This window comes from Somniosus microcephalus, chromosome 20, assembly GCF_052327205.1.
Source record: "Somniosus microcephalus isolate GS21.2 chromosome 20, FLI_Smic_1.0, whole genome shotgun sequence".
Lineage (NCBI taxonomy): Eukaryota > Metazoa > Chordata > Chondrichthyes > Squaliformes > Somniosidae > Somniosus > Somniosus microcephalus.
This window is the reverse complement of record NC_141006.1, coordinates 59,383,307-59,403,839: the sequence shown is the minus strand read 5'-3', so window position 1 is coordinate 59,403,839 and position 20,533 is coordinate 59,383,307. Positions and strand designations below refer to the sequence as shown.

The 20,533-nt window shown below is 48.5% G+C and overlaps 1 pseudogene; it reads right to left on the bottom strand.

Moving 5' to 3' along the window:
- Positions 1–7,907: 7,907 nt before the first annotated feature.
- On the bottom strand, positions 7,908–17,875 carry LOC147103319 (uncharacterized; annotated as a pseudogene).
- Between the last annotated feature and the right edge of the window lie 2,658 nt (positions 17,876–20,533).

Sequence of the window (20,533 nt, the reverse complement as noted above, 5' to 3'; positions counted from 1 at the left end):
GTTGCTAAACCCGAAACACTACAGTGTAGTGTCTCCCACCCTTCCACCTCCTCTAACCTTTTAGGGGTTAGGGGAAGTTGAAAAGGTAGGTTCAATTTATTTTATTTCAGGAGCCTAACCTAGGTGGAGAAGGTTCCAGGACAGGAGGCGGCAGTGAAAATACAACACCAGAAAACAGGTAGGTGACTGGTTGGTGAGTACTTTCACAAACTTATTCTAAGTAGAATTCAATAATTAAGCTAAATCGTAGTAAATAAAAGGGTATTGTAAGGGTTAAGTCATGGAAGGGCAGCTTGGACCCGTGTCATGCTTCTCCTGTGCCATGTGGGAAATCAGGGACACTGTCCCTGACAACTATGTGTGCAGGAAGTGTGTCCAGCTGCAGCTCCTAGCAGACCGCATGGTGGTGCTGGAGCTGCGAATGGACTCACTCTGGAGCATACGCGATGCTGAGGATGTTGTGGATAGCACATTCAGTGAGTTGGTCACACCGCAGGTAAAGGCTAGCTCAGACAGTAAATGGGTGACCAAAAGGCAGGGTAAAGGCAGGAAGGTAGTGCAGGAGTCACCTGCGGTCATCTCCCTCCAAAACAGGTTTACCGTTTTGGGTACTGTTGGGGGAGATGACTTATCAGGGGAAGGCACCAGCAGCCAGGTTCAGGGCACCATGACTGGCTCTGCTGCACAGAAGGGCGGGAAAAAGAGGGATAGGGCTATAGTGATAGGGGATTCAATTGTAAGGGGGATAGATAGGAGTTTCTGTGGCCGAGACCGAGACTCCAAGATGGTATGTTGCCTCCCTGGTGCAAGGGTCAAGGATGTCTCGGAGCGGGTGCAGAGCATTCTGAAGGGGGAGGGGGAACAGCCAGTTGTCGTGGTACATGTAGGTACCAACGATGTAGGTAAAAAGAGGGAGGAGGTCCTACAAGCTGAATTTAGGGAGTTAGGAGCTAAATTGAAAAGTAGGACCTCAAAGGTAGTAATCTCTGGATTGCTACCAGTGCCACGAGCTAATAAGTTTAGAGAGAGTAAGATAGATAAGCTAAATACGTGGCTTGAGCAGTGGTGCAAGGGAGAGGGATTTAAATTCTTGAGGCATTGGAACCAGTTCTTGGGGAGGAGTGACCTGTACCAAGGGGACGGTCTACACCTGAACTGTGAGGGAGCCGATGTCCTCGGGGTAATATTTTCTAGGGCGGTTCGGGAGGATTTAAACTAATTTGGCAGGGGGATGGGAACCTAGGTAGTGGAAAAGAGGGAAGTCATATGAAGTCAGAAATAGATGGTAGAAAGGTGAGAAGCAATAAGCAAAGGAGAGAAACACAAAGGGCCAAACTAATTCATAATGAGAGTGTGAAAAAAGCAAGCCTGAAGGCTTTGTATCTTAATGCTAGAAGCATTAGGAACAAGGTGGATGAATTAGTTGTGGAAATAGAGGTAAACAAGTATGATTTGATTGGGATTACAGAAACGTGGCTGCAGGGTGGGCAAGGCTGGGAACTTAACATCCAGGGATATACAATATTTAGGAAGGATCGGCAAAAAGGTAGGGGAGGTGGGGTAGCATTGCTGGTAAAGGAGGGGATTAATGCAATGGAAAGGAAGGATATTAACTCGGATGAAACGGAATCTGTATGGGTAGAAATGAGAAATAGCAAGGGGAGGAAAACGTTAGTGGGTGTGATATATAGGCCTCCAAATAGTAATATGGAGGTGAGGGAAGGCATAAAAAGGGAAATTAGAGAAGCGTGCGATAAGAGCACAGCTGTCATCATGGGTGACTTTAATTTACATATTGATTGGACTACCCAAATTAGTAAAAATTCTGAGGAGGAGGAATTCCTGGAATGTTTTCGGGACGGTTATCTGGACCAATATGTCGAGGAGCCGACTCGAGATCAGGCCATTTTAGACTGGGTATTGTGCAATGAGAAGGGACTTATCAGCAATCTTCTTGTACGAGGCCCCTTGGGTCAGAGCGATCATAATATGATCGAGCTCTCAGTCGAGATGGAGAGTGAGGAAATTGAATCAGAGACTAAGGTCCAGAACTTAAATAAAGGGAATTACGAGGGTATGAGACGGGAATTGGGTAAGATTGATTGGGTGGTGTTTCTGGGGGGATTGACAGTGGATAGACAATGGCAAGCATTCAAAGATAGAATGGAAGAATTCCAGAACATGTTTATACCGGTTTGGCATAAAAATAAACCTAAAAAGGTGGCTCAACCGTGGATAACGAGGGAAATTAGGGACAGCATAAAATAAAAAAAAAGGGCATATCAACTGGCAAAAAAAAGCAGCAGACCGGAAGATTGGGGGCAGTACAGGATACAGCAAAAGAGGACAAAGGGATTAATCAGGAAGGGGAAAATAGAATACGAAAGTAAACTTGCAGCAAACATAAAGACAGACTGCAAAAGCTTTTATCGGTATATCAGGAGGAAAAGACTGGTAAAATCCCAAGTCGGTCCCTTGCAGTCCGATTCGGGAGAATATATAATGGAGAATAAGGAAATGGCAGACCAATTAAACTCATACTTTGGTTCTGTATTCACAAAGGAGGACACAAATAACCTCCCAGGAATATCGGCAAACATAGGGACTAATGAGAGGGAGGAGCTGACAGAAATTAGTATCTCTAGGGATATGGTGTTGGGTAAGTTGAGGGGACTGAAGGCCGACAAATCCCCGGGGCCTGATAAACTACATCCTAGGGTACTTAAGGAGGTGGCCCTGGAGATAGCAGATGCTCTAAGGATCATCTTCCGGAAATCCATTGACTCGGGAACAGTACCCGTGGATTGGAGGGTAGCTAATGTTACCCCAATATTTAAAAAGGGGGGTAGAGAGAAAGCAGGGAATTATAGACCAGTAAGCCTTACATCGGTTGTGGGCAAAATGCTAGAGTCCATTATTAAGGATAAAATAGCGGAGCACTTGACAAATGGGGAAAGGATCGGACAGAGTCAACATGGATTTACAAAGGGTAAATCGTGTTTGACTAATCTGCTGGAATTTTTTGAGGAAGTAACTGGTAAAATAGATGGGGGAGAGCCAGTGGATGTGGTGTACCTTGACTTCCAGAAAGCCTTCGATAAGGTTCCACACAAAAGATTATCATGCAAAATTAAGGCTCATGGGATTGGGGGCAAAGTATTAACGTGGATAGAGAACTGGTTGGCGGATAGAAAACAGAGAGTTGGAATAAACGGCTCGTTTTCGGAGTGGCAGGCAGTGACCAGCGGGGTGCCGCAAGGATCTGTCCTGGGACCCCAGCTGTTCACAATATATATAAATGATCTGGATCAGGGAATTGGATGCAATATTTCCAAATTCGCTGACGACACTAAACTAGGAGGAGGGGTGGGCTCTGATGAGGATGTCAGGAGGCTACAGTGCGATTTGGACAGGTTGGGGGAATGGGCGGATACGTGGCAGATGCACTATAATGTGGATAAATGCGAGGTTATCCACTTTGGGGGTAAAAACAGGAGGGTAGATTATTATCTAAATGGCAATAGATTGGGAGATGGGGAAGTGCAGAGGGACCTGGGTGTTCTTGTGCACCAGTCACTGAAGGAGAGCATGCAGGTGCAACAGGCGATTAAGAAGGCAAATGGTATGTTGGCCTTCATATCAAGGGGGTTCGAGTATAGGAATAGGGATACCTTACTACAGCTGTACAAGGTGCTGGTGAGACCGCATCTGGAGTATTGTGTACAGTTTTGGTCGCCCCATCTGCGGAAGGATGTTCTTGCCATGGAAAGAGTGCAGCGGCGATTCACCAGGCTGATACCTGGAATGGCGGGAATGACCTACGAGGAGAGATTGAATAGTTTGGGCTTGTACTCACTGGAGTTTAGAAGATTGAGAGGGGATCTCATCGAAACATATAAAATTATGGCAGGCCTGGACAGGCTGAATTCAGAGAGAATGTTTCCAATGGCAGGGGAGCACAGAACCAGGGGCCACAGTCTAAAAATAGCGGGCAAATCATTTAAAACAGAGATGAGGAAGAATTTCTTCACTCAAAGAGTGGTGAGCCTGTGGAATTCCCTGCCACAGAGGGCTGTGAAGGCTAATTCAATAAATATTTTCAAGAGAGAATTGGATATATTTCTGAAGGCTAAGGGGATTAAGGGTTACGGAGAAAAGGCGGGGACGGGGTACTGAACTGGTAAGATCAGCTAAGATCTCAGACGAAGATCAGCCATGATCTCATTGAATGGCGGAGCAGGCTCGAAGGGCCGAATGGCCTACTCCTGTTCCTATCTCTATGTTTCTATGTAAAGTGATTTTCTAAAATATTAGCCATCCAGTGGCTAGAGAGAGAACTTCTTGTTTTAATCATTCTCGTGCTGTGGGCATCGCTGGCAAGGCCAGCATTTATTACCCATCCCTAGTTGCCCTGAGCTGTTTGATACGAATGAGTGTCTTGCTCAGCCAGTTCAGAGTCAACCACGTTGGTGTGGGACTGGAGTCACCTATCGGCGAGACTGGCTAAGGCCGGCAGATTTCCTACTCTAAAAGGACATTGGTGGGGGGGGGGGTGGATTTGTAGTTGCTATAAAGCTGTCATTAGTGTAGCATATTGGTAGGAACACGGGTTTAGAATAAATAGCTGCAGTTGAAGATCCAGCAATGACACAGGCTCAATGGGCTGACTGGCTTCTTATGTTGTAATTCCAATGACTCACTGTCCAGGGAGGGTTTTTCCATTGTTGCCTATCACCTGAACAGGTGGCCATTTGCCATGATCTCGGCCTGGCTGCCTGATTGGCCATGATGTTGGCATCAAATCCCCATTGAAGCATTTCTGCCTATAATTGGTTTCTTTCTTCCTGTCACTGTACACAGGGGATTAAAAACCAGGTTCACTCCAATAGTTAACCAGTCTGTTTTCATACAATCACCCAAAATAGGTGTTTTGTCTGTATCTAACAGAGGGGGGGAGGCAAGCCATTTAATTCAAATACAAACGCCCTTTGATTGGCCTGCCACTAATGGAAGTTTGGCAGCTGCTCCATGATGTAGATGGGAATGCTCGGCGGTCTCTCTCACAGTACACAGGGGCCAGAATCAATTCCATTAGCAGCAGCACCAAGGGCAGAGGGAATGGAGTGCGGAGGAAGGAGGAATGGAAGGGTTTAGCGAAATGGATGGTCATGAAGGGAGGAAGCGGTGAGCAGGTTTGTTGAGGGGGGGAGTGGAGAGAAGCTAGGGGTGGAGTGGCATTTTTGGGTGGGGGAATGAAGGAGAGTTTCAGCATCTGAGCGGAAAGGGAACATTAAAGAAAGAAAGACTTGCATTTACATAGCTCCTTTCACAACCTCAGGACATCTCAATGCGCTACAGAGTTACTTCTCAATGAGTTACTTTTGAAGTGTAGTCACAGTTATGCTTCCACAGCATTGTGATAATGACCAGATAATCTGTTATTAGTGATGTTGATTGAGGGATAAATATTGGCCTAGGGCACCAGGGAGAACTCCCCTGCTCTTCTTTGAAATAATGTCAAATATGATCGTTTACATCCACCTGAGAAGGCAGACGGAGTCTCGGTTTAATGTCTCATCTGAAAGACAGCACCTCCGACAGTGCGGCGCTTCTTCAGTACTGCACTGGGAATATCAGCCTAGATTTTTTGCGCTCAAGCCTCTGGAGTGGGACTTGAACCCACAACCTTCTGATCCAGGAGGCAACAGTGCGGCCCACTGAGCCACAGCTGACACGTTCCAGTATTAACTCATGGAGGAGAGGGGCAAAAGTGCCAGATTGAATGGGGAAGGTGTGAGTAAAGTATTCACTTGAGCTGGGGGAGTTGGAGGATCAGAGACCATCTCTGTGAGCAGGTGGGGTGTTGAGTGGGGTACAGTGTTTCTGTGAACTAGGGTGAAGGATGTGAGACAGCGAGTGTTGAGGTAACCTTTGGGGAAATTGGTCACTTGAAAACCCAAATGTCACTTTATGTTTTTTCCTTTTTTTAAGATATTAGCGATCTTTTAATTGTGAAGCGCAAAAGTGCTCAAAATTAAACAGAATATATCATGTTTAATCTAACACCTCAAGAGGGAGCTGGACCGGTTCCTGACTGGGGCAGGGATTGCATCATATAGAAGGTAAGAGGCTTTCTAGCGAACACTTTGCCCATGTGATCTCCTGGACTGGTTTCCATCACCTGAGGGGGTCGGAGAGGAATTTTCCGGAGTATCTTTACCTTTTTGACCCTGGGTTTTCTCTTTTTTTGTCTGGTGGTAGCGGAGGGAGAGAAGAAGTGTTTCGCCACGATGCTCTGCCATCAAGGTGTGGGCAGACTTGGTGGACCAGCTGGTCTTTTCCCTCCCCTCAATTTCCTATGTTCATAATGGCTCCTACCTCCCTGAAAAAATGTACCATCAATTTTGTTCCTTTAACACTTGCTACCTCCTAATTGATGATCATCAATCATCGTTAATGAACATTAAAGAGATCGACAGAGGATCACGCAATAGGGGCAAGAGAAAGGTATAAAAATGGCAAATGGTAACAATTATTTGGGATTCGATCAACCTGATTACTGAGCTCAGAACTGTAACGCGTTTGAATCCCCAAAGCATGAGGCAAGTACTACAGCCCGTTTTGTGCGTACGTGCCCATAAGTTCCGGGCTTTGACAGATCCAATGCATCCCTGGGAAAAGGGCATCCGCGGGCGGAGAGTTGGGCTATTTGCCCAACATCTGCCCAGCGAATGCCCGTGAAATGCTTACGCCTGGTAAAAGCAGGCGTAAGGCCTGCTCTTACCAGCGTAAGAGTTTAAATGAATCAAAAAATAATATTTTTTCAATCATTTAAACATTAAAACACCTGTAAAATAAGGTACGGTTATTTTTAGCCTCTTTAAAGCATTTACATTTATTTTCCAAAAAATCTAATTTTTGTTTTAAATATTTAATTAAATGGCATTTTAATTAATTTTAAATATGTTAATTTTTAAAATATTTATTTGAAGTGTAGATGTATTTTTTGGGGTATTCCCATTCATGCTTATGGGGATTCCGTACGTACAGAATCCTCATAAGTATGAATGGGGATCCCCCTTCTTTCATTCGTTGGATCAGCCCATGTGATCCCAGGGGCGCTTGCGAACCACCTGTGCCCCTGGGATACGTGGGCCTTTACCCGCGGGTACCCGGAGAGGCCCAGGAGCGCAAGTCGCTGTAGATCCTGAGGCCCCAGGTAGGCACGGATCTTCTTTGAGGATCGGAGACGTTTCCCCGCGGGAAACCTCCGACCGCAAATTCAGGGCCAGTGTTTTAAGTGTATGCCTAAGTATTATTGTATGTACTGTATGCTTAATAAAACTATGAATGCTTGACCTCAACATCTCGAGGACCCTGTTAATTTTGAGGAATAGATAGAACATCTGATCATACATAAAAACCATCCTCTAACACTGGCACAGTCTAATGTATGGACGGCTTAATTAGAGATTAATCCAGATCCAGCTTTGCTTCTTTAAAGACGAGGTACTCACCCCTGAAAGAGGTGGAAACAATTTCTCGGAACATTTATTGCTGAAATTCTTTAGAGAAACAGAAAAAAGGAAAATATAATCTGCAAAAGTTTTTGTTCGACATAGAGATAAGATTCTGCATAATTGCCGTAGGCTGTATCCCAGTTAGTAGGCCTGAAATCATTGTGAATTTTAATTACTGGTAGAGCACACTGAGCCCTGAGCTGTCTCCAGAGGAGTCATGAGCAGTCCCCTCTGCCTCCGATAACAAACGCTGGCTTGGTGTGATCATGTTTGGGGAATATGCCTCGTATGCACTGAGTATCCAGAAATTAGTCCTTTCAGAGCAGCTGGTGGTTAATGAGTTGCATTCGGAGAAGAGCAGGGATCAATGGTGCTGTTTGGACAGCATTACCCTGCAAGAGAGCAAGAGAACAATTGTTATTGCACAGCCACAACAGTTGGAGAGGGAATCTTAAGCAAGGAGACAATAATCATCACTCGTCCACACCTCTTGGTGCTTTTAAAGGTCCAACTATTGGCTAACACCTTATAGAATCATAGAATGATACAGTACAGAAGGAGGCCATTCAGCCCATCGTGCCTGTGCCGGCTCTATGGTAGAGCTATCCAATTAGTCCCACTCCCCCTGCTCTTTCTCCACAGCCCTGCAAATATTTCCCCTTCAGGTATTTATCCAATTCCCTTTTGAAAGTTATTATTAAATCTGCTTCCACTGCCCTTTCAAGCAGTGCATTCCAGACCATAACAACTCACTGTTTAAAAAAAAGAATCCTCATCTCGCCTCTGTGTTTTTTTTGCCAATTGCCTTAAATCTGTGTCCACTGGTTACCGACCCTTCTGCTACTGGAGACAGTTTCTGCTTATTTACTCTATCAAAACCCTTCATAATTTTAAACACCTCTATTAAATCTCCCCTTAACCTTCTCTGCTGTACGGACAATAATCCCAGCTTCTCCAGTCTCTCCACATAGCTGAAGTCCTTCATCCCTGGTTCCATTCTGGTAAATCTCCTCTGCACCCTCTCCAAGGCCTTGACATCCTTCCTAAAGTGTGGTGCCCAGAATTGAACACTATACGGCAGCTGACATGTGGCTTAGGAATAGCCTAAGGGGGCAAATTTCGGTTGCTTTGCGCCTCCCGTTAGTACCCTGAGGGCGTTAACGGGACGCAAAGCAACTAGCGCGCGGGCGCGGCGCTGCTAACGCCTCCCGCGAAATTCAGCAGGAGATTTAGCAGCGACGGTAACTGGTAGCGCCCCGCGGTGCTGCGCCTCCGGTGATGACGTCACCGCCGTGTGCAACGCCCTGCTCACGCCCCAGTCGCAAACTTCGGTTGTGCCCCCTGACATACCACCGGACGCTATGTCCGACAGGGTCGGGGGGGCGTACGGCCATTTTTTCTGCTGGCCGCCTGACAGCACCTGCCCCCTCTGCCATCCCCGGCCTCCTCTGCAGCCCCCCCGTGGGATGCCGGCCACGCTCCATGAGCCCGGCACTCCTCTCGAGTGCCGGGCTCTTTTGCTGGCACCCTGATCCCTGGTGGCCCAGGTCGTGCTGCGCTAGGCCCTTCCCCTTTAATAAGGGGAGGAAGGCCTGTAGTACAAGGGAATTGGATAAGTCATTGATAAGGAAGAATATAAATGGATAGAGTGAAAGAGCAGGGAAGTGGGATGACAGTAGATAGCTCTGTTGAATGGCTTCCTCCTCGCTGTAGGGGTAGAAATTGGTATGTGTTGTGTCTGTTTCTCGGGCATAAAACAGGTGCAAAGCAAACCAGTTTAACAGCAGGACAGTCTGCGCCCGAACTGCACAGGCATTGGGCCCACTGCTAAATTTGTCGAGCCCATTATATTCGGCATCATGGGTGGACAGCTGAAACAGACGTTAGGCTCCTTGATATGTTAATGAGGGGGCCTAACACCTACTGAAGATACCTCTACAAAATTTGTTACCCGTTGCCTACTCCAACCCCCCTCTCGAGGGCTGCCACCGGTGAGGAAGACGGGGCCAAGATTGTTCTTTCTTGTGGGGCATAATACCTCTGGAGGCACGAGTGTCACCCCCCCCCCAGCTCACCCCGAATACGTAGCTGAGGCTCGAGGACCAATGTTTGCCGATCCCTGGGCCTCTTGGTTCGCGCGCACAGTGCTCAGGGGCCCATGACTCGATTACAAATTAGTTTTACCGTTGAATAATGGAAGAATTAAAATGAAAGCTTATAGAAATTTAGCATCAAAGACATTTACGGCACAGAAGGAGGCCATTCGTGATGCCATTCGCCAGCCTTAGGTGATGGACATTACCTTGGCCACACTGTAGGATGCACAATGATATGGGTATCATGGCCAGCAAAGCAAATACGATCCACCTGCAGATGCCGTACCATCTCCACACTGAATGTACCAATGGAACTTCTGAAAAACACACACACAATGACACTGATAGAAAGAAAGAAAGGACTAGCAGTTATAGGTTCCTCTCCAGGTAGCCCAAACAACTTCACAGCCAATGAGTTGATGTTTTGAAGTGCAGTATGTAGGCAAACACAGCAACTAATTTGCACACAGCAAGATCTCACCAATGCCAAATGAGATCATTTTTAAAATTCGTTTCTGGGATGTGGGCGTCGCTGGCCAGGCCAGCATTTATTGTCCATCCCTAATTGCCCTTGAGAAGGTGGTGGTGAGCCGCCTTCTTGAACCGCTGCAGTCCGTGTGGTGAATGTACTCCCACTGTGCTGTTAGGGAGGGAGTTCCAGGATTTTGACCCAGTGACAATGAAGGATCGGCGATATACTTCTAAGTCAGGATGGTGTGTGACTTGGAGGGGAACCTGGAGGTGGTGGTGTTCCCATGCGCCTGCTGCCCTTGTCCTTCTAGGTGGAAGAAGTCGTGGGTTTGGGAGGTGCTGCCGAAGAAGCCTTGGCGAGTTGCTGCAGTGCATCTTGTAGATGGTGCACACTGCAGCCACGGTACGCCGGTGGTGGAGGGAGTGAATGTTTAAGGTGCTGGATGGGGTGCCAATCAAACAGGTTGCTTTGTCCTGGATGGTGTTGAGTTTCTTGAGTGTTGTTGGAGCTGCACTCATCCAGGCAAGTGAAGAGTATTCCATCACACTCATGACTTGTGCCTTGTAGATGGTGGAAAGGCTTTGGGGAGTCAGGAGGTGAGACACTCGCCACAGAATACCCAGCCTCTGACCTGCTCTTGTGGCCATAATATTTATGTGGCTGGTCCAGTTAAGTTTCTGGTCAATGGTAACCCCCAGGATGTTGATGGTGGGGGATTTGGTGATGGTAATGCTGTTGAATGTCAAGGGGTGGTGGTTAGACTATCACTTGTTGGAGATGGTCATTGCCTGGCAATTGTGTGGCGCGAATGTTACCTGCCACTTATCAGCCCAAGACTGAATGTTATCCAGGTCTTGCTGCATTCAGGCATGGACTGCTTCATTATCTAAGGAGTTGTGAATGGAACGGAACCCATGAATTTGAAACTGATTGCAATCATCAGCGAACATCCCCACTTCTGACCTTATGATGGAGGAAAGGTCATTGATGAAGCAGCTGTTTGGGCCTAGGACACTGCCCTGAGGAACTCCTGTGGCATTGACCTGGGGCTGAGATGATTGACCTCCAACAACTACAACCATCTTCCTTTGTGCTAGGTATGACTCCAGCTAGTGTAGAGTTTTCCCCTGATTCCCATTGACTTCAGTTTTACTAGGGCTCCTTGATACCACACACGGTCAAATGCCGCCTTGATGTCAAGGGCAGTCACTCTCACCTCACCTCTGGAATTCAGCTCTTTTGTCCATGTTTGGCCCAAGGCTGTAATGAGGTCTGGAGCCGAATGGAACTCAAACTGAGCATCGGTGAGCAGGTTATTGGTGGGTAAGTGCCACTTGATAGCACTGTCAACGACACCTTCCATCACTTTGCTGATGATTGAGAGTAGACTGATGGGGCGTTAATTGGCTGGATTGGATTTGTCCTGCTTTTTGTGGACAGGACATACCTGGGCAGTTTTCCACATTGTCGGATAGATGCCTGTGTTGTAGCTGTACTGGAACAGCTTGGCTAGAGGTGCGGCTAGTTCTGGAGCACAAGTCTTCAGCACGACAGCCGGGATGTTGTCAGGGCCCATAGCCTTTGCTGTATCGTGCGCTCAGCCGCTTCTTTATATCACATGGAGAGAATCGAATTGGCTGAAGACTGGCTTCCGTAATGGTGCGGACCTCAGGAGGAGGCCGATATGGATCATTCACTTGGCACTTCTGGCTGAAGATAGTTGCAAACGTTTCAGCTTGTCTTTTGCACTCGCGTGCTGGGCTCCGTCATCATTGAGGATGGGAATATTCATGGAGCTTCCTCCTTCCGTTAGTTGTTTAATTGTCCACCACCATTCATGACTGGGTGTGGCAGGACTGCAGAGCTTTGATCTGATCCATTGATTGTGGGATTGCTTAGCTCTGTCTATAGCATGCTGCTTCTGCTGTTTAGCATGTAGTCCTGTGTTGCAGCTTCACCAGATTGGCACCTCATTTTTAGGTACACCTGGTGTTATTCCTGGCATGCTCTTCTACACTCCTCATTGAACCAGGGTTGGTCCCCTGGCTTGATGGTAATGGTAGAGTGAGGGATATGTCGGGCCATGAGGTTACAGATTGTGGTGGAATACAATCCTGCTGCTGCTGATGGCCCACGGAGCCTCATGGTTGCCCAGTTTTGAGCTGCTAGATCAGTTCTGAATCTATCCCATTTTTAGCACGATGGTAGTGCCACAAAACACGATGGCGGGTGTCCTCAGTATGAAGACAGGATTTTGTCTCCACAATGACTATGCGGTGGTCACTGGTACCACTGCTGTCATGGACAGATTCATCTGCGACAGGTAGATTGGTGAGGACGAGGTCAAATAGGTTCTCTCACCACCTGCTGCAGCCCTAGTCTGGCAGTTATGTCCTTCAGGACTTGGCCAGCTTGGTCAGTAGTGGTGTTACCGAGCCACTCTTGGTGATAGACATTGAAGTCCCCCACCCAGAGTACATTCTGTGCCCTTGCTACCCTCAGTGCTTCTTCCAAGTGGTGTTCAACATGGAAAATAAGAAAGGATATTCTCTGATCAACTCTTCAAGTATAGTCCTTTTATTCCAATAAGCTTGGTTCAGGATCCCTCTACTTTGTTCTGTGTGGGGTAGAAAATGGCTCTCACAGCTGTAGATTGCAAATCAACCCAAAGTACATACCAAGTTTAGCAACAGTGCAAGACTTGAGGAAACATTTGTTAGACACGTGATATGAGCGACTTCTGTAATATTTTAAAAAAACAATGCTTACTGTCCACGTTTACACTCACGGACTGACCCACTGCGCTTACAGCTCCTTGTGTTGCCTAACACTGGTAAACGCCACTGGCACTCAGTTCAACATGAGAAACGGCATGAATCACCAGAATCTTCCTTGCCGTGTCCCGAGGAGAATATGTCATGTTCGGATAATGAGTCCTTCCGGTCACTGGCTGACAACTCTTTCCATGCACCTTACACCAGTGGGCCTCGGGCAACTGAACCCCATTAGCACAGAACTGAACTGTACAGTTCAGTGTTAGACTGTCTCCAACACTGTAGTTTAACACAGCCCTAGGATACAGTACAGACAGGGAACAGGTGGTATCTGTATTTTCTGAAAGAGAGAACAAACAGGACGACATATTATATATGTATAAAATAATTTCAATATTGGCCCTACCAGGGGTAGAGTAGCAAAGTGGTTATATTACTGGACTAGTAAACCAGAGGTCTGGACTAGTAATCCAGAGAATTTAAATTCAAATCCCACCATGGCATTTTGAGAATTTGCATTCAGTTAAAAAAAATCTGTACATAAAAACTAATAGCTGAAAAATGAGCATTAATGAAGACTGTTGTAAAAACCCAACTGGATCACTAACATCCTTCAGGGAAGGAAACTAGCTGTCATTACCCGGTCTGGCCTATAAGTGACTCCTGTCCCACATCACCCAGGTTGATTCTGAACTGCCCTTTGAAGTTGTATCAGGACCACTAGGGATGGGCAATAAATGCTGGCTTTGCCACGATGCCCACATCCTCAGAATGAAATAAAAATATATTTAGATATGATTTAACTATTTACTCGAAGTCCAGAAAATATAAACATTTGTTACAGTAACTAAATTCAAATAAGTTAAAGTTAAATACAGATGCTTCATGCACATGATGGAGTGACCCTCTGGCCTCACACTGACCCTCTGACCTCACACTGACCCTCTGAACTCACACACTGGCCTCACAATGACCCCCTGGTCACACACTGGCCCCCTGGTCACACACTGGCCCCCTGGTCACACACTGGCCCCCTGGTCACACACTGGCCCTCTGGTCACACACTTCTTCTTCTTAGGCAGTCCCTCGGAACCGAGGAGGACTTGCTTCCACATTAAAAATGAGTTCTCAGGTGACTGATGAGTCCAATGCGGGACCTACAGTCTCTGTCACAGGTGGGGCAGACAGTGGTTGAAGGGGCGGGTGGGTGGGGTGCTTGGGTTGATGTGCGCTCCTTGCGCTGCCTGCACTTGGCTTCCGCTTACTCCCGGCGAAGAGTCTCGAGGTGTTTGGCGCCTTCCCAGATGCTTCTCCTCCACTTTGTGCGGTCTTGGGCCAGGGATTCCCAGGTGTCGGTGGGGATGTTACACTTTTTCAAGGAGGCTTTGAGGGTGTCCTTGAAGCGTTTCCTCTGCCCACCTGGGGCTCTCTTGCCATGCCGGAGCTCCAAGTAGAGCGCTTGTTTTGGGAGTCTCGTATCGGGCATGCGGACAATGTAACCCGTCCATCGGAGCTGATTGAGCATGATCAGAGCTTCGATGCTGGGGCTGTTGGCCTGAGCAAGAACACTGACGTTGGTGCGCCTATCCTGCCAATGGATTTGCAGGATCTTGCAGAGGCAGCGTTGGTGGTACCTCTCCAGTGCTTTGCAGTGCCTGCTGTACATGGTCCATGTCTCTGAGGCATACAGCAGGGCAGGTATCACTGCTGCCCTGTAGACCATGAGCTTAGTGCCGGGTTTGAGGTCCTGGTCTTCAAACACTCGCTTCCTCAGGCGACCGAAGGCTGCACTGGCACACTGAAGGCAGTGTTGGACTTCGTCATCGACGTCTGCCCTTGTTGACAGTAGGCTCCCGAGGTATGGAAAGTGGTCCACGCCTTGTTGTGGATTTTGATAATCGGGGGGCAGCACTGTGTGGCGGGGGCAGGTTGGTAGAGGACCTTTGTCTTATGGATGTTTAGTGTAAGGCCCATGCTCTCATGTGCTTCGATGAAGGTGTTTACGATGGTTGGAGTTCAACCTCCGAGTAAGCGCAGACGTAAGCATCGTCTCTGGCCCTCTGGTCACACACTGACCCTTTGGCCACACACTGACCCTCCGACCTCACACTGACCTCCTGGTCACACACTGACCCCCTGACATCACACCGACGCCCCCTGGCCACGCACTCGCCCCCTGGCCACGCACTCGCCCCCTGGCCACGCACTCGCCCCCTGGCCACGCACTCGCCCCCTGGCCACGCACTCGCCCCCTGGCCACGCACTCTCCCCCTGGCCACGCACTGACCCCCTGGCCTCGCACTGACCCCCTGGCCACGCACTGACCCCCTGGCCTCGCACTGACCCCCTGGCCTCGCACTGACCCCCTGGTCTCGCACTGACCCCCTGGTCTCGCACTGACCCTCCGGTCACGCACTGACCCTCACACACTGACCCTCTGACCTCACACTGACCCTCTGACCTCACACTGACCCTCTGACCTCACACACTGAACCCCTGATCACACACTGGCCCACTGACCTCGCACTGGCCCACTGACCTCGCACTGGCCCACTGACCTCGCACTGGCCCCCTGGCCACGCACTGGCCCCCTGGCCACGCACTGACCCCCTGGCCACGCACTGACCCCCTGGCCACGCACTGACCCCCTGGCCACGCACTGACCTCCTGGTCACGCACTGATCCCTGGTCTCACACTGACCCTCTGACCTCCTGGTCACACACTGACCCCTGACCTCACACTGACCCCCTGACCTCACACTGACCCCCTGACCTCACACTGACCCCCTGACCTCACACTGACCCCCTGACCTCACACTGACCCCTGACCTCACACTGACCCCTGACCTCACACTGACCTCTGATCTCGTATTGACCCGCTGGTCTCATGTACATCGTGGAATGACTTGCCTCTGCCCGGTGTGAGAGTATTAACAGGGTAATGTAGAGGGAGCTTTATGCTGCAGCAGACCTGGAAGCATTTGATGCAGATATTGACTGCCCTAAATGGGATAGGTTTCATTGCCCAGTACTAACCTCAAGCAGCACAAAGTTCACAAAATAAAATGGGAAAATCCATTTAGAAAGCAGTCCTTACCGAATACATTCACAAGAATGGTGTGACCCAATGTTATCGTATCACCTTGTGTAGCTTGACACCTAAATGGGCCGCTGTCAGCCAAGGTGACAGTGGGGATTGTGTAAACCACAAGTAACATTCTTTCTTGGTCATTAGGAGAATATGTTCCAAGCAGTGGCTGACAACTATTTGAATTAAACTTACACCAGTGGGCCTCGGGTATTTGGGCCCCATCAGCACAGAACTGAATTGTACAGTTCAGTGTTAGACTGTCTCCTACAGTTCTGTTTAACACAACCCTGGGGTATCTTGCAAGTAGCGAACAGGTGGCATCTGTATTTTCTGAAAAAGAGAACAAACAGGACTATATATTATATTTGTATAATAATTTCAATAATATAGTCAGCGGAAAAGCACGATCAGTATTTTCTGAAAAAGAAAGCAATTCAGTTATAGTTATTCCGTTTTATAGTTGTACATTTTTATCTTAGTATCAAAATTAAATTAGCCAACCAAAAATGGTCAAGATAATTGAAGATTCCTATTGTCAGAATCTCCGACTATGGGATGAAGGGAGAATGGCTGTGAAAGGTGACAATTAAGGTTAGTTACCTGCTGCCAGTGTCCTAAATCCCCATTTTTAATCGCTACAACATTGGCGGCCGTGCCTTCAGCTCCCTAGGCCCTAAGCTCTGGAATTCCCTCCCTAAACCTCTCCACCTCACTACCTTTCTTTCTTCCTTTAAGTCGCTCCTTAAAACCGACGTCTTTGATCAAGATTTTGGTCACCTGTCCTAGCATCTCCTTATATGGCTCGGTGTCAAATTTTGTTTGATAACACTCCTGTGAACCGCCTTGGGATGTTTTACTACGTTAAAGGCGCTATATAAATGCAAGCTGTTGTTGATGTGGTTGTCCACCAAGCAGAAAGAGCAAGAAGTAAAGCGTGAAGGAACATGCAAGAAAGGAGATTCCACCTGAAAGATCTGAACTTGTTACACTAATGTTTTTTATTGACCAGAAAAATGGAGGAGAATTAGAAAGGACTTCCCTTTACAGAACAGCACGATACTCAGAGTTCAAATGTTCAGGGATTGCTGCAATGCTGAGAAGATTATTGGAATATCAAGATTGTCTATCTCCAGGGTGCAGGCACAGAGGTGACCTCTGTCACTGATGGTTCTGCCACTGATGGTTGGATGGAGGTAGGTGGGGAATACACAGTAGACAAGAGGTGGAGGGTGTGAGATAAAACATAGGGCCGGAGGAGGTTTCAGAGATAGACTAGGGCATGTTCCAGAAGGGTAATGTAAATGAGGATAAGGATTTTGAAGTCAATATGTTGGGGGAAGAGATGCCAATGGATATTAACGAGGACAGAGATAATGTGGGAGCAGGACTTAGTATGAGATAGGATGGAGGTGCCAGATTTCTGGATGAGTTGGAGTATGGGTAGGATGGAGCTTGGAAGGCGAATGAGGAAAGTATTGGAGAAGTCAAGCCCGGAGGTGACAAAGGTGCAGAAGAGGAAGGGCAGAGGCAGATGGTGATGTGGAGATAGCAAGAAGAGTGGATAAGATATAAGGTTTGAAGCTCAGCAGAAAGTGAAACTAAGGCTGGGCACCATTAGTTTAGCCCGAGCATAGGATGGGATTCGGGAATAAAGCATGGAGTTCCTGAACCTGGACAGGATGGTGTCGGTCGGTCCAATATTAAGTTGGATAATGTTCTGGCTCATTCACGATTTGATGTTAGACAGGCACACCAACAGTTCTTGAGTTGAGGGAAGTTGCTGAGAGGTACAGCTGGTTCTTGTCAGCGTACATATAGAAACTGAGCCTCCGCTTACAAATAATGTCACTGAGTGGCAGCACGCAGACCAGCAACAGGAGAGGGCCAAAGATAGCACCATGAGGTACTTCAGAGATGATCATGCAAGTGCAGGAGAAGAAACTATTGTATGGGATGTGTTGCTTCTTTGCAACTAGTAGAAGTGTAAGGAGTTTAATTAATTGCAGGAGTGCCTTAGAAAAGGAGTACAGAGGATAGGCGGTGGAGATGGTTGACTGTGTATAAGGCAGCAGAGCGTTTAAGGAGGTCAAGGAAGGATAACACACCTCCTGGTCCTTGACAATGGTTACAATCAAGAAGCATTGGATCAAGGGAAGATAATTAGTGGTCAGGAGTTGGATCAGATCAGGCGGGGCATGGCGGAGGGGGGTTGTGGTGAGCAGGAGGTAGGTCAGGCGTGGGCATTGGGCGGGGGGGTGGGGGTGAGCAGGAGGTGGGTCAGGCAGGGTGTTGCCGGGGGTGAGCAGGAGCTGGATCTCACGGAGGAAATTAGTCTGTGGGGAGAAGCTACCAAGTGATGTAGGGTTGGGGTTGGGGCTGGGATAGGAGGACAGCTTCAGGGGCGATGGGATTGGGAAGCAATGGGTTGCAGGAAGAGACTAAGCTGCAGATAGCCTCAATTTTGTGCACTTCTCACACATGGCATTGGAGGTGAGGTTGGAGGGGGATTGAGAAAGGGGGTTGGAGGAGGCAGTTAGTCACCTTGTGGGATTATTTTGGTGTATTAGAATATTTGGCTGCAGAGCAGGAGAGGCAGTATTGCTTGCGCTGGTCCAGTCAGATCTGGCAGATCTGGCAGTAGATGACCAGATTAATCAAACAGCAGGTCCACTCAAGCATGTGAAGATTGGACTTAAAAATGTTCTACCAGGGAGATGGCGAGGAGTGGAGACTATGGGATTTAGTGGGCATGAGGGAGCCAAAGGCAGAAACGTGGAAGTGGTTCAACAGAGGCAACACGTTGTGGTCAGTTAAAGGGGGAGTAGGGAGTTAGAGAGAAATCTTGTGAGGGAAAGTGGGGTTTTCCAGGGACAGAGATACCACTCTTCATATATAAGCACAGATGGTGACCATTCAACAGCAGGGGTACCACATTTGAGCCTAATCCTGTCCTCATCCATTAGCCGCATGAGATTTCCATCAGGGTTCACTATATAACGATATAAAACCTCCCAGGCCAGGTTTCCTGAGGTTAATTGCGTGCCTCTATCTGGCTGAGCTCAGCCCATGCAGCACAGAGAAGAAGCAAACCTTGGGTACTGAAGAAGGATATTTTGTCAGAATGGGACAAGTGAAGGTGGCAGTACTTCAAATGTGCAAAAGAACAATGGGGACTGAAGGACAAGATTGGGGTTGGCTCTAATGTCCCTCGTGTGGACTATCCTGCTGACAATTGCATAGGCTCAAACATGAAGAATGGCTCCTTGAGTGAGGTGCTGAAAGGCGGCACCTCACACAACCTCAACAGGAGTCAAGGGCCTTCAGTTCATCATCAAAGCATGTCGCTCCAAAACCGCAGCTAGGGCCTGGTGTTGTCATTTATCTCGAGTGGTTCCTCGGGAGTGCAGGATGTTGACAGTGGAGGGGGGTGGGGGGCGACGGCACAGCATCAGGTAATGTTCAAGTGTTGGCCTCGGCTCGCCCCGCCCCATTCCCTTCTATGGTTGTTCCTCAGCTTCCATTCGGTAACATTGTCATCAGCATTTGCCACCCTAGCTCTCTCTCGATTTAGGGTACGCCAGTGCTTTTGTTCGAGATTGGTGCTTGGAGGGTGTTAGATCCATGGTTCAGTGGATAAATAATTACACGGATGCTGTACATAAACAAATAACAGGTCTTTACTGGAGGAGGGTAATCTCTAGACTGGGGTACAGAGGCATGCGCACAGCTTATATACCGGTGTGGTCACTGCCGGTACTACAGTATACAGGAGCTGTAAAAAGTAGTTCTGACTTAAAGCACATACACTACAATTCCTCCCTTTTTAGATTAATAATACCCCCTTAATATTCAAATAACAATTACATTTTTACATGTACATTCAATAACAAAAGTCCATTTATAGATTCTGGCCTAGAAATTCAGTGGGCCTTGCGCCCACTTAGCGCCTAAAGAGGTCTTTTGCGCCGGCGGGGTGGTAGCGCGGAAATTGAGTGCAGCGGTACTGGCGGCGGTAGTCGTTAGCGCTGCGCCGGGACCGATGACGTCATCGGTGTGCGCGGTGGCCCGTAACGCCCCGAAACCACGCCGATCCCCATATTTGTTTGCGCCCGCCTCCTCCGAAGCGGGCGCAAACAGCGAACAGAAAACGGGGCCGTCCTGCTGCCATAGTGGGGCGCTTTAAAGCTGAAGGTGCGGCCGGCCGCTTTTTCGGCGGCCGCCTGCCCGCACCTCTTTCCCCGGCCTCCTCCACCCCCCCCGCGGCATTGCCGGCTGGTTTCCGTGGAGCCCGGCACTTCCCCGTTGTGCCGGGCTCTTTTGCCGGCACTCGCGATCGGGGCTCCGGCCGCTGCAGGCACCTCCCCCTTAAGAGAAGGAGGAAGCCTGCAGTACCGCAGCCTGCCGCACCGCATCGGGTGGCGCTGCGGCAACTAGCGCGCCGATATTCAGTTGCAGTGCCCCAAACGGAGACGGGCACACCCTGGTATAGCGCCCGCTTCCGAATTGGGGCGCAGAAGACGAATATACGGCGTGCGCTAATGCCTCCTCGCCCAGCGCTAACTTTTGGGCGCGAGCGCGCT